Source organism: Cebus imitator, unplaced genomic scaffold, assembly GCF_001604975.1.
Source record: "Cebus imitator isolate Cc_AM_T3 unplaced genomic scaffold, Cebus_imitator-1.0 Scaffold198, whole genome shotgun sequence".
Classification (NCBI taxonomy): Eukaryota; Metazoa; Chordata; class Mammalia; order Primates; family Cebidae; genus Cebus; species Cebus imitator.
In genome coordinates, this window is record NW_016107513.1 from 1,265,226 (window position 1) to 1,277,537 (window position 12,312).

Below are 12,312 nucleotides of genomic sequence, written 5' to 3' on the forward strand. Positions count from 1 at the left end.
GGTTTGTTGTTGTTACTGTTTGTTTTGCTTAGTTTTGTTTTTGCAGCTATTGTAAAAGGAACTGAGTTCTTGATTTCATTCTTCTGTTGGTCACTGTTGGTGTATAGAAGAGCTACTAATTTGTGTACACTAATCTTGTATCCAGAAACCATGCTGAACTCTTTTATCAGTTTTAGGGGCTTTCTGAAGGAGTCCTTAGTGTAAAGGTAAACGATCATATCATCAGCAAACAGTGACAGTTTGACCCCCTCTTTACCAATTTAGATTCTCTTTATTTCTTTCCCTTGTCTGATTGCTCTGGCTAGGACTTCCAGTACTATGTTGAAGAGGAGTGAGAGTGAACATCTTCGTCTTATTCCTCTTCTCAGAGGGAATGCTTTTAGCTTTTCCTCATTCGATATTATGGTGGCTGTGGGTTTATCATAGATGTCTTTTATTACATTAAAGTATATCCCTTGTGTGCCAATTTTGCTGAGAGTTTTAATCATAAAGAGATACTGGATTTTGTCAAATGCTTTTTCTGCATCTATTTAAATGATCATTTTTTTGTTGTTGTTGTTGTTTTGAGATGGAGTCTCGCTTTGTCACCTAGGCTGGAGTGCACTGCCACAATCTCGGCTCACTGCAAACTCTCCCTCCCAGGTTCAAGCAATTTTCCTGTCTCAGCCTGCCGAGTAGCTGGGACTACAGGTGCCTGCTGCCAGGCCTGACTAGATTTTGTTTTTTAATTTTTAATTTAAAAATATGGAATGCTTCACGAATTCACATGTCATCCCTGCGCAGGGGCCATACTAATCTTCTCTGTATCGTTCCAAATTTAGTATATGTGCTGCCGAAGCGAGCACAAGCCTGGCTAATTTTTGCATTTTTAGTAGAGACAGGGTGTCACGTTTTGGTCAGGTTGGTCTTGAACTCCTGACTCAAGTGATCCACCCACCTCAGCCTCCCAAAGTGCTGGGGTTGCAGGTATGAGCTACTGCACCTGGCCATGATTTTTATTTTTAATTCTATTTATGTGCATCATGTTTATTGACTTGTGTATGTCAAACCATCCCTGCATCCCTGGTATGAAACCTACTTGATCATAGTGGATTATCTTTTTGATATGTTGTTGGATTCAGTTAGCTAGTATTTTGTAAGGATTTTAGTGTCTATGTTCACCAAGGATATAGGTCTGTAGTTTTCTTTTTTGGTTATGTCCTTTCCTGGTTTTGGTATTAGAGTGATGCTGGCTTTATAGAATGAATTAGGAAGGGTTCTTTCTTTCTCTATCTTATGGAACAGTGGCAAAAGGACTGGTACAAATTCTTCTTTGAATGTCTGGTAGAATTCTCCTGTGAATCTGTCTGGGGTCCTGGTCTTAATTTTGTTGGCAATTTTTAAGTTACCATTTCAATCTTCCTACTTCTTATTGATCTGTTCAGGGTATCTTGTTTTTCCTGATTAAAGCTAGGAGGGTTATATTTTTCCAGGAATTTATCTATCTCTTCTAGGTTATCTAGTTTATGTCCATAGAGGTGTTCATAGTAGTCTTGAATGATCTTTTGTATTTGACTGGTGTCAGTTGTAATACCTTCTGTTTTGTTTCTTAATGAGGTTATTTGGATTTTCTATCTTTTCTTGGTTAATCTTGTCAGTGGTCTATCAATTTTATTTATCTTTTTAAAGAAACAGCTTTTTGTTTGATTTATCTTTTGTATTATTCTTGTTTCAATTCCATTTTGTTTCAGTTTCATTCTGCTCTGATCTTGGTTATTTCTTTTCTTCTTCTGGTTTTGGGTTTGGTTTATTCTTGTTTCTCAAGTTCCTTGAGGCGTGACCTTAGATTGTTTGTTTGTGCCCTTTCAGTCTTTTTGATGTAGGTGTTCAGGGCTATAAACTTTTCTCCTAGCACTGCCTTTGTTATAGCCCAGAGGTTTTGATACATTGTGTTATTATTGTTGTTCAGTTTGAATAATTTTTTAATTTCCATCTTGATTTTGTTTTTGACCCAATACTCATTTGAGAGCAGGTTATTTAATTTCCATGTATTTGAATAGTTTTGAAGGTTCCTTCTGGGGTTGATTTCCACTTTTATTCCACTGTGGTCTGAGAGAGTACTTGATATAATTTCAATTTTCTTAAATGTATTGAGGCTCATTTTATGGCCTATCATATGGCCTACCTTGGAGAAAGTTCCATGTGCTGTTGAATAGAGTGTGTATTCTGCAGTTTTTGGATGAAATGTTCTATATATATGTATCTGTTAAGTCCATTTGTTCCAAGGTATAGTTTAAATTCATTGTTTCTTTGTTGACTTTCTGTCTTGATGATCTGTCTAGTGCTGTCAGCGGAGTACTGAAGTCTCCCACTATTATTATGTTGTTGCCCATCTCATTTCTTAGGTCTATTAGTAATTGTTTTATAAATTTGAGAACTCCAGTGTTAGGTGCATATATGTTTAGGATTGTAATATTTTCCTGTTGGACAAGGCCTTTTACCATTATATAATGTCCCTCTTTGTCTCTTTCAACTACTATTGCTTTAAAGTTTGTTTTGCCTCAGCTAAGAATAGCTACCCTTGCTTACTTTTGGTGTCCATTTGCATGAAATGCCTTTTCCCGCCACTTTGCTTTAAGTTTATGTGCATCTTTTAGCTAGTTTATATCATCTTAAGCTAAATTTATGTTACCTTAAACAAGGTGTGTCTCCTGAAGGCAGCAGATAGTTGATTGGTGAGTTCTTATCCATTCTGCAGTTCCCAATCTTTTAAGTGGAGCATTTAGGCCATTTACATTCAATGATAGTATTAAAATGTAAGATATCTCTGCATTCACCATGCTCTTTGCTGCCTGTGTACTTTGATATTTTTGTTTTTTGTTTTTGCTTCTTAACTTGTATTTTTGTTTTATAGGCCCTGTGTGATTTATGCTTTAAAGGGGTTCTGTTTTGATATGTTCCCAGGATTTCTTTCAAGATTTAGAGCTCCTTTTAACAGTTCTTATAGTATTGGCTTGGTAATGGAGAAACCTCTCAGCATCTGCTTGTCTGAAAAAGACTGTATCTTTCCTTCATATGTGATGTGTAGTTTCACTGGATACAAAATTCTTGGCTGATAATTGTTTTGTTTGAGGAGGCTGAAGATAGGGCCCCAATCCCTTCTAGCTTGTAAGGTTTCTGCTGAGAAATCTGCTGTTAATCTGATAGGTTTCCCTTTCCAGAGAGTATCAGCTGGAGGAGCCAGCTGTGGGCAGGGCCCTAGAACTCCCAAAATTATATGCCCTTTTTCTTCTGCTACCAGGGTGGATAGGGAAGGACCATAAGGTGGGGGCAGGGCTAGGAGTATCTGAGCTCAGACTCTCCTTGGGCAGGTCTTGCTGGGGCTGCTGTGGGGGTTGGGGGTGAGATTCGCAGGTCACTGGAGTTGTGTACCTAGGAGGATTATGGCTGCCTCTGCTGAGTTACGTAGATTGTCAGGGAAGTCAGGGAAACCCAGCAGTCACAGGCCTCAGCCAGCTCCCACACAAGCCAAAGGGCTGGTCTCACTCCCACGATGCTCCCCCAACAACCCCCAGACTATTTCCAGGTGGAGGGTGGAGAATGGAGAGTCATACAGACTTGAGAACCTGTCCCAGATTACCCACCTCCCAGCTAGAAAAGAAAAGGACTTGGTTCTTACCCTGCCTGTGGAGTCTGCACAGCAGATTCACACCCTTCCCTGAGTTCTGGCCAGGAGGCTTCTCACCCTGTTCAAATTGTTACAGAGTTCAGCTAGAGATTTCCTTCTCCCTATGGAGTTTCACCCCCTGCCCCTCTCCCCTAGGATTCCTGTGGTGCCAGGCAGGAATGGCCTGCTAGGGAACCCAGCAAGCTCCCAGGGCCTTTATGCTGCTTCCTCTACCCCTGTATTCACTGGGCTCTCGAAATTGACTCAGCGCCAGGTAAAGTCGGAAACTTCTCCTGACAAAAAACCTTCAGTTTCTCCAGGGGGCGTGTATGTTCGGAAGAAGAGTGTCTCCCTTTCCCGCTTCTGCAGTTGGGGTACTCACAGTTTTGCGGGTGTCTCCCAGATCCTAAAGGAGCAGTTCTGCTTCCCTCAGAGGGTCTATGGGTCCTCTTGGGATTGCTGGTTTGTTCTTGCAGTCCATCTGCGGCTAAAATTCCCAATGCAAACCCCTGCCCACTGCTCTGTCTTGAGCTGCAGTCTAGTCCTGCCTCCCATCCTTCATGATGATCCAAACAGTCAGAAACAGAAGCTGGTCTTAAATTTTTCTACAGGACTTGTCTAAGCTATAATTCTATAAACATTTATAAACATTTTAAATTTTAAATTTTAAACATTTTAAATTCTTCACCCTGCCACTACTAATAGAATATTTGTTGGGATTTCATTTCTTAAAATTAAATGCCTTCATTTATCCTTTCTTTCTTCTCTTTTCTCTTCACCGTATATTTACTTTAGCTGCATGGACACTTTGGCAACAACCTTGGAACAAATGTGAATCTGGTGGGTATAAGAGAAAGTCACACACAGTTTTATCATGAACCCCTACCCATGAAAAAGAAACAAAATATATGTGAGATATAGAGAAGGCTCCTAAGAACCAGCTCCCCTGCCTTTTCAGATACCCAGTCTCAGCTGCAAAATCACTGTAAGAGCCATTTGTTCAGGGACCACAGTACGTGTGGCGCTAGGCAGGGGTCTGAGGACACAGTGCTTGCCCAGTAGAACATCAGAGTCTGGACAGGAGAGAGACGTGGAAACCAACAATTACAGAGCCATTTGACTAGGGCTGTAGTTGTAGTATGCACCAGATGCAGTGGCTGTGGACGAGTGCCTTGAGTTAAAGGGCTCTCTTATGCTGCTGTATTAACATGTGCCACATATAAGTATTTGCTGACATAGAGTGCAGATAACAAAAAATCATGTTGAGATTAAAAAACTATTTTTAATTTCACTTAATCCATATGATATGCCCAGACCATTTTTTCTAGCATTGCATCCTCATGAGCTTTAACTTATCAAATCCTCACATCAGCACCAAGTTGCAGATCACTACCATCCCATGCCCTATAATATTTAATCTCATTTTCCACCTTTAGTTTCCAAACCAACATGGACTTTGTCACACAACTTCCAGTTTAGGTTGAAGGTCATCACTTGGTCATTTATATCACTGTGTTCTCCATATAACAGAGGCATATGGCTAATGTGTCCTTAATTGTGTTATTTTGTTGTGCTCTGTTGCTATCACATCTCCTGAATTTTCTTCAGCCAATTGCTGTCAAGTGCATTTAATTTCTTCTATTTCATTTTAGCTCATTGCCAATATTTTCTTCCCCATAGAGTTAATATTCTGCTGCAGAAATATTTTACACTGATACAAAGATTCACTCTGTGATGGTTTCTTGAAAGTGAAGCTATTCCTTTCTGGAAGGCCCACACAGCCATTAAAAGAGCTGATTTCTTTTACCTTTTCAGTGTATAGCCACTTTCTTTATTCAGTACATCACTGTTCTCATGTTACACTTAATTACATGATAATGTAGGCAGTGCCACTGTATTCGGAGAAAATAAGTTAGATTACTCTAGATTTCAACAAGTGGCAGAACTCATAGACAATGTCATTTACTCACCCTACAGTCAATAAAAAATACACCTAAGAAAGATCTTAATAGAAAGATCTTAAGGTTTGAAGGAAAGACCCAAACTCTCTGCACTCCCATGTAATGATATGCTTTTTCCCTGAATGCACTATATTTACTATTGTTTCAACAGTTTCCCCTTCCTTCTCACAAAACAGGGTAAGAATCATTTACAATATCCTTTGTCTATAATACAATTGAAATGTTTCATAGAGAAATTGGAAAACACTGTGATTGTACTTAGCATATACTTTTCTAATTTTTTACATTATAAAACTGGTCATATGGTTTTATAAAATTGGTTATATGGTTTTTTTAAGTATAGAAACTGAGCAGGTTACTTCCTACCTCCAGGATACAATTTACCTTTCTTTTTATTCCTTTAATTTTTTTAAGTGTATTGTTTTCACAAGTTTCAAGCATTGGTTTTAAGATGGGATTTGTGATTTGTATTTTTAGGTTACATAACATCTATATTTTCAGTGAAAATCCTAAATGTACTAAGAAGTGAAGCATTTTTTAAAACTTGATATAGCTTACTCCAGATCATGATTTTTATAATTATAGCTATTTAGGGAAAACATTACCAACCTACAAAAAACAGCACAACATTTCACTATGAAATTTGTAGAGTGCATCAATATCAAATTTCTCCACTAAGATTTTTCAAAGATGTGTAGCCACCAAATTTCTCCACAAAGGTTTTAAAGAGGATATTAGAAGTGGGCTTAGAATGCTAGGTGGCAGCTGGTCAGACATGACAGACTTGAACAAATGTGCCAACAAAGCCCTTATGGTTTATTGGGTGATTATGGGAAGTGGCATTAGTGCCAACCAATCAGATTTCTGGGCAGCTACTTCTAAACCCACTTACTCTTAAAGTAGATCATTAAAAATGTACTTTGGTGGAGAAGCTTTACTCCTACTCAACATAAATACTCTATTTGCAAAGTTAGTCATTTGGTCAAAATGCAGCACATCAGTGCTGCTACAGTGAACAACCACCTCTATATTACACAATCATCTTCCATTAAAGGCATTTCAGATAAAGCTTTCAAACATGAGAGAAATGAATGGGTCTGCCATGGGTATGCTCCCATCCATTCCTGTCCATAAAACTTCATATTGACACACAAAAGCAAGTTCATTCCATTTGTTTTCAGAGTTCTAAAAATTTCACTCCAGAGCTCCTATGTACAGTACAAGTGGAAACACATTTTTTAAATGCCATACAGAGGACAACTTTTTTAACTTGAAAAGACAAATTTTAATTCCTGGAAGTTGGTTAAGCTCATCTCCTCCTGCCAAACTACTAAACAATGAGGTGATAACCAAAAAGCCTTCTTCCCCAACAAATAAATAAATAAATAATTCAAGAAGATTAGGACTTTTTCTTAATGACCTGGAGGTAAATATTCTTAAATATGCAATCATCTGTTTCCTAAAACTTACAAAAGCTGACTTGGCTGCAAATACTGTCTTGGGAAAAAGGGGATTGGAACATATCGAGCAAATCATGAAGACTTTAGCCTAGGACTGGGAAACTGTTTTAGGGTTACTATGGGATTTACATGGATTCAGATTTTATTTTCTAATATGACATTCACCTTCATTTCCAGAAGTTGATAGATATCTAATCCTGGAAGTCAAGCTTATCAGCCAAATATGTTAGTCCCCAGAAGAAGTATAGGCGTGAAGGACTAGAAAGTTCTGCCAATAAAATTTGACTCATAACCAGGGGTGATGTTCCAAATAGTTAATAACTGGTGGGCATGGGCACTGGCCAGCCATTATGGATTCCGGATAAGTCACTGTCCTGGAGCAGGGTCCGAACTCCCTTTGTAGGGAGTTCCAAGGAAGGCTTTGGGGTAGGAGCCTAATTAGCCCAGGCAACAGGGGGATCCCTAGGGTCTCAAGAAAGAAACCATCTACTGATCAATTCAGACATTTTTCAATATTTTAACTACTAGTTTGGACATACCTGTGCATACTGGCTGCACATCAGTTTTGCACTTGCCTATATGGAAACATTCATCCCATTGGGCTTAGACTCAGAGGAGGAGCATCTTAATAGGATACTGGTGACTTGCACTGAAAACATAGATGCTGGCCACATGCAGTGGCTCATGCATGTAATCCCAGCATTTTGAGAGGCCGAGATGGAAGCATTGCTTGAGCTCAGTAGTTAAAGGCCAGCCTGGGCAACATAGAAAGACCCTGTTGCTGAGGAAGAATAAGAAGAGGAAGAAGGAGGAAGAGGAGGAGGAGGAGGAGAAGAAAAAGAAAAGAAAAGAAAGTGCAGATGCTGATCCAATACACCTGAGGTCTTCCTCTCACAATTAGGAAGTTGGGAGGGAAAGGAGGGAAGACACAAGTTTAGAAATAGCCCTGACCTATCACAACAACTGAAGGATTTAGCACTGTGGACCTTAAAGAAAGGGAATCAACAGTGACTAGAAGGGAAATCTTTGCCAAAAAGGGGCTCAAGGAGGTAAAATGCAGCCCTTTCTCAAGCTGACAAGAATAACAAGTATGCAGACCTCCAGGAGCAATGAGGTAGGTGCTGGTTTCCATCAGCATCGTAAATCCAATTTGAAACCATCATTCCATCTTCAAAGTAACAGATGAAAAAGTTTACACTGAAGACAAAGCACCTGAAGTGGAATCATATCATCAGCCTGGGGCTGATGAGGCACTGCATGGATTTTCTATTACATTTCTACAGACTGAACATCTGTCTTAGAGTGAGCTTATTCAGCCTCAACCAAAAGCTTTTATATCCAGGCATACTCATCATCACCCGAGGGCACTGAACTGAAAGATACTCTGAGGAGACAATGCAGACCATTGGGAAATAGTTTTAACTCATGAAAGCTTATCCTGAATAAGAAAAACCACCCTAGATGAAGCAGCATGAGAAAGCACCTATGGCCCAGCAACCCGGTTCTTTAAAGGATGAGCCCTTTACAACATTGCTGTGAGGAAAATGACCTTTCCCTTTCTGAAGCAAAGCCAGGTACCAGTGGGTGACTGACTTATTAAAAGCACAAAGCACTCTATCATGGAGGCAGAAGAATCTTCAGGCACTTTTATTTTCACACAATAGGCATCAGTAAACGTTGACCAAAAGAGTAAAAGAACAAATATATCCTGCTCGATTTATTGTGTTATTCTGAAGGTAGAGAGTTATGACTTAAAATCCCTTCCCTGAAAACAGTGATTAGGGTAAGACCTACAGAAAATGGAGCAGGCAAAGATTCAGTATCAGCCCTGGCCAATCTTCCTTCCAGAAACCCTTAGGGAGGCCTCACAGCATCCTGGAGCTCAACACATTTGGGAGGCTGTGACAGCATAACACAGGGTGTATCGCTCTTCCATTTTGATGTCAGCCTTTCCTTTGGAATCTTCTACAAAGAAGCACCAATTGCAAATTGCTACCTTCTCCAAAATAGTTGCCCCTCAGCCTCACCATGAATAAACAAATTGAATCCTATGTCTTAATTCTCCCCCAAGGACATCTAAAGAAAATCTAAGCATCGAAGAAAGGACAATTTGAAGAAGCCTAACTGAAAGCTGTGCCTTCTTTCTCTAGGGAATACTGATACACAAGCTTCCAGATCTTAAGTTCTGAGACATTTTTGCCAGTGGTGTGGATGTGGAGGAAAATCGGTTGTGCTCTGTCATCTGCCCTTAAAGCTCTGCTTCTAGCCACTTGATCACAATCAGTCTCCTTGCGAGGTTGATAGACATATCTCAAAGCAGTGGCATGGTGCATTTCACAGAAAGCCTCTCCCTGGAAGGCAGAGCTCCTTGGAATGGTATCACATTGGCCAGAAACCTTCATTTCCTGCAGTGCAGCATCCATCCAAGAAATGCTCTCTCCAGGACCAGTATTGCCAAGAATAATACAGACAAACATGTTGGCATTCACAAACTTTGAAGGTAGCCCAGAAACTGAGATGCTCAGCCCACTTACAACAGAAAAAGACATGCTCCCCGACTTCTTGGTCTGTATTAACTACTACATACCTGAGCAGTCTAGCTAGACCACTATTGGTGAGAAAAGACTGGCACAAGAAATAATAATTTATTTGAAAAGAAAAAGAGGTTCATGCTTAAGAATTGGAGACTTGAGCAAAATCGGATTCTACTTAGAAGTCTGCCTCCCAACAATGCCAATGATGCTGGTGTAGATTCTGCTAGTGTCTCTGTTCTACTTTGCGACTGAAACTGAGCACTAAGGCAAAGGATCTCCAATAGGTCAGCTGAAACTAATTGACTGCCCTCATTCTAGGTCCAGTGGAATTCAGACATTTGATACAGCTGACTTGAAGTTTATCTCACCAAACTTCCAAATGCCCTTGGGCTACAGAGAGTGGAGGTATGACTGTCATGGTCCCCTTCCTGAGCATCTGTCCCTCAGCCTTTTTAACAAGGAAAGGAAATATACAGAAGCTACAAGAGTTTTGTGTGTGTGTGTGTGTGTGTGTGTGTGTGTGTGTGTGTGTGTGTGTGTGTGTGTGTGTGTGTGTGTATGCGTGTGTGTGTGTGTGTGTGTTTGTGTTTGTGTTTGAGAGAGTCTCACTCTGTCATCCAGGCTGGAGTGCAGTGGTACAGTCTCAGCTCACTGCAATCTCTGCCTTCCTGGTTCAAGCAATTCTCCTGCCTCAGCATCCCAAGCAGCTGAGACTACAGGCACACACCTCCACACCTAGCTAATTTTTGTATTTTTATTAGAGACAGGGTTTTACCATGTTGGCCAGGGTGGTCTCAAACTCCTGACCTCAGGTAATCCTCCCACCTTGGTCTCCCAAAGTGTTGGGATTACAGGCATGAGCCACCATGCCCCTGGCCTTACAAGAGATTTAAATATTGACAGTTACTGTTATACTCCCTTCAATTTTGTGCCAGGAAATCTTAGAACTTTCTAAACCCCTTTCACCTTACTAGGTAACCAGCAATCACCCCAAATCCTAGAACTCATTAGTGCCTAAATACTCTTCTGGCTAAAATAACTCCTTACTATAAAAAAAGGGACTATTATCTTAAAGGATAATTTTATTTCAGAACATTTCTATATTTTATTCTATAAATATTTCCAAAATTGTAAGTGTGCTGGTACACTGGGCTAATAGTTTAGCTTATAAGCCTGTTAGTAACTGAATTAATGCAATTTCATAAGTGACCAATTTATAATCTAGAAGTAATTCACTGCCCTGGACTAATTTAGGCAACTACATTCCTATGAACTAGGCTGAGTTTCATAAGCAAAATTTGCAGATGTTTTATAGCAAGGTTTGAGTTGAAGAAAAAGAGTAGCCAATGCCCTGGAAGAAATAATGTTAGACATTGGAATCACAAGGCCATCAAGAGGCAGAGTGCAATTAAGAAAGATGGACAAGGAGAAAATGTCTAAATACCTTTTAAATGAGATTTGAAAAAGCGATGGAGGGGCAATGAGGTGTAAAGATAAGACAAAGGCAAACTTCCAGATTTCCAGATAAACAAGCAGACATCATTCACACCCAATGAACTAGTGATGCAGAGAGGCCATCAAACCTCATAAGGAGCAATGCTTCCCCCTCAAACGTTAATTATAGAAGGAAGTCTAGTCCTTGTCTGGTATATAGCTAGTTAGATTTCTAGTTTTCCATCTCACTGCTCTAAGGAATCATTTGTGTTGGCTCAAGCCACCAGAGACTAATGGATATTCCCCACTCCATAAACCAGCAACCACATTCATGTGTTTCTACAGAGAGGCTGGGGAGAAGAACACATATGTATGGCTTTCTACATAACCAAAACTATCATCAACACTGATGGTGATACACTCCCATGTAAACCAAATAGATATACATATTTCTAAAGTGCTGGTCACCTTAATATGTAGGCAAATATTTATCTGATCGGGTAGTGAGTTTTGCACCAAAAATGAAAAACTCCAACCTTCAGCTTCAGTGGAACAAATCCCTGTTTGACAGTAAATTTTTTTTAAGACAGAGCCTGCTGTGTCACCCAGGCTGGAGTGCAGTGGAACCATCTCGGCTCACTACAACCTCCACCTCCCCAGTTCAAGTGATTCTCCTGCCTCAGCCTCCTGAGTAGCTGGGATTACAGGTTCATGCCACCATGCTCAGCTAATTTTTGTATTTTTAGTAGAGACAGGGTTTCACCATGTTAGTCAGGCTGGTCTCAAACTCCTGACCTCATGATCCGCCCACCTCAGTCTCCCAAAGTACTGGGATTACAGGCTTGAGCCACCATGCCCAGACTAACAGTAAATTTTTTAAAACCTGCTTTGGTCTTTAGGTCTGCTAAGATTCCTAGGACGATGAAACGTAACTGGCTGCCCAGGCCCCAGATTGGGTTGGGTAGATTGTTTGTGGCTCCTTCTTTCTGCTAAAAATGCCAGCTTTCAGCCATTTTACTATTCATCAGCAACTCCATCAAGGAAACTTTTTATTAATACTCAGACGTTTTACCTCAAAAGATTTCAAGTAACACCAAAGGAAAAGATAGAAGAAAATAAGCAAAACAATCAGTTTATTTTCCTCATGTTTAAAAAAGTCTAAAAGAATATTGAAATTGTGGATATAATTTATTTTGGCTTTGACCAACTAAAAAGTTTAATCACTGATTAAAGCTGAGATATCATATTCAACTCAAGATAGCAGGCACTCAATGACA

The 12,312-nt window shown here is 39.9% G+C and overlaps 1 non-coding gene across 1 annotated transcript; it reads right to left on the reverse strand.

The window, feature by feature from the left end:
* Positions 1-738: 738 nt before the first annotated feature.
* Positions 739-845, reverse strand: LOC119473970. Its single transcript, XR_005203250.1, has one exon. It is a non-coding gene; the product is annotated as a U6 spliceosomal RNA (small nuclear RNA).
* Between the last annotated feature and the right edge of the window lie 11,467 nt (positions 846-12,312).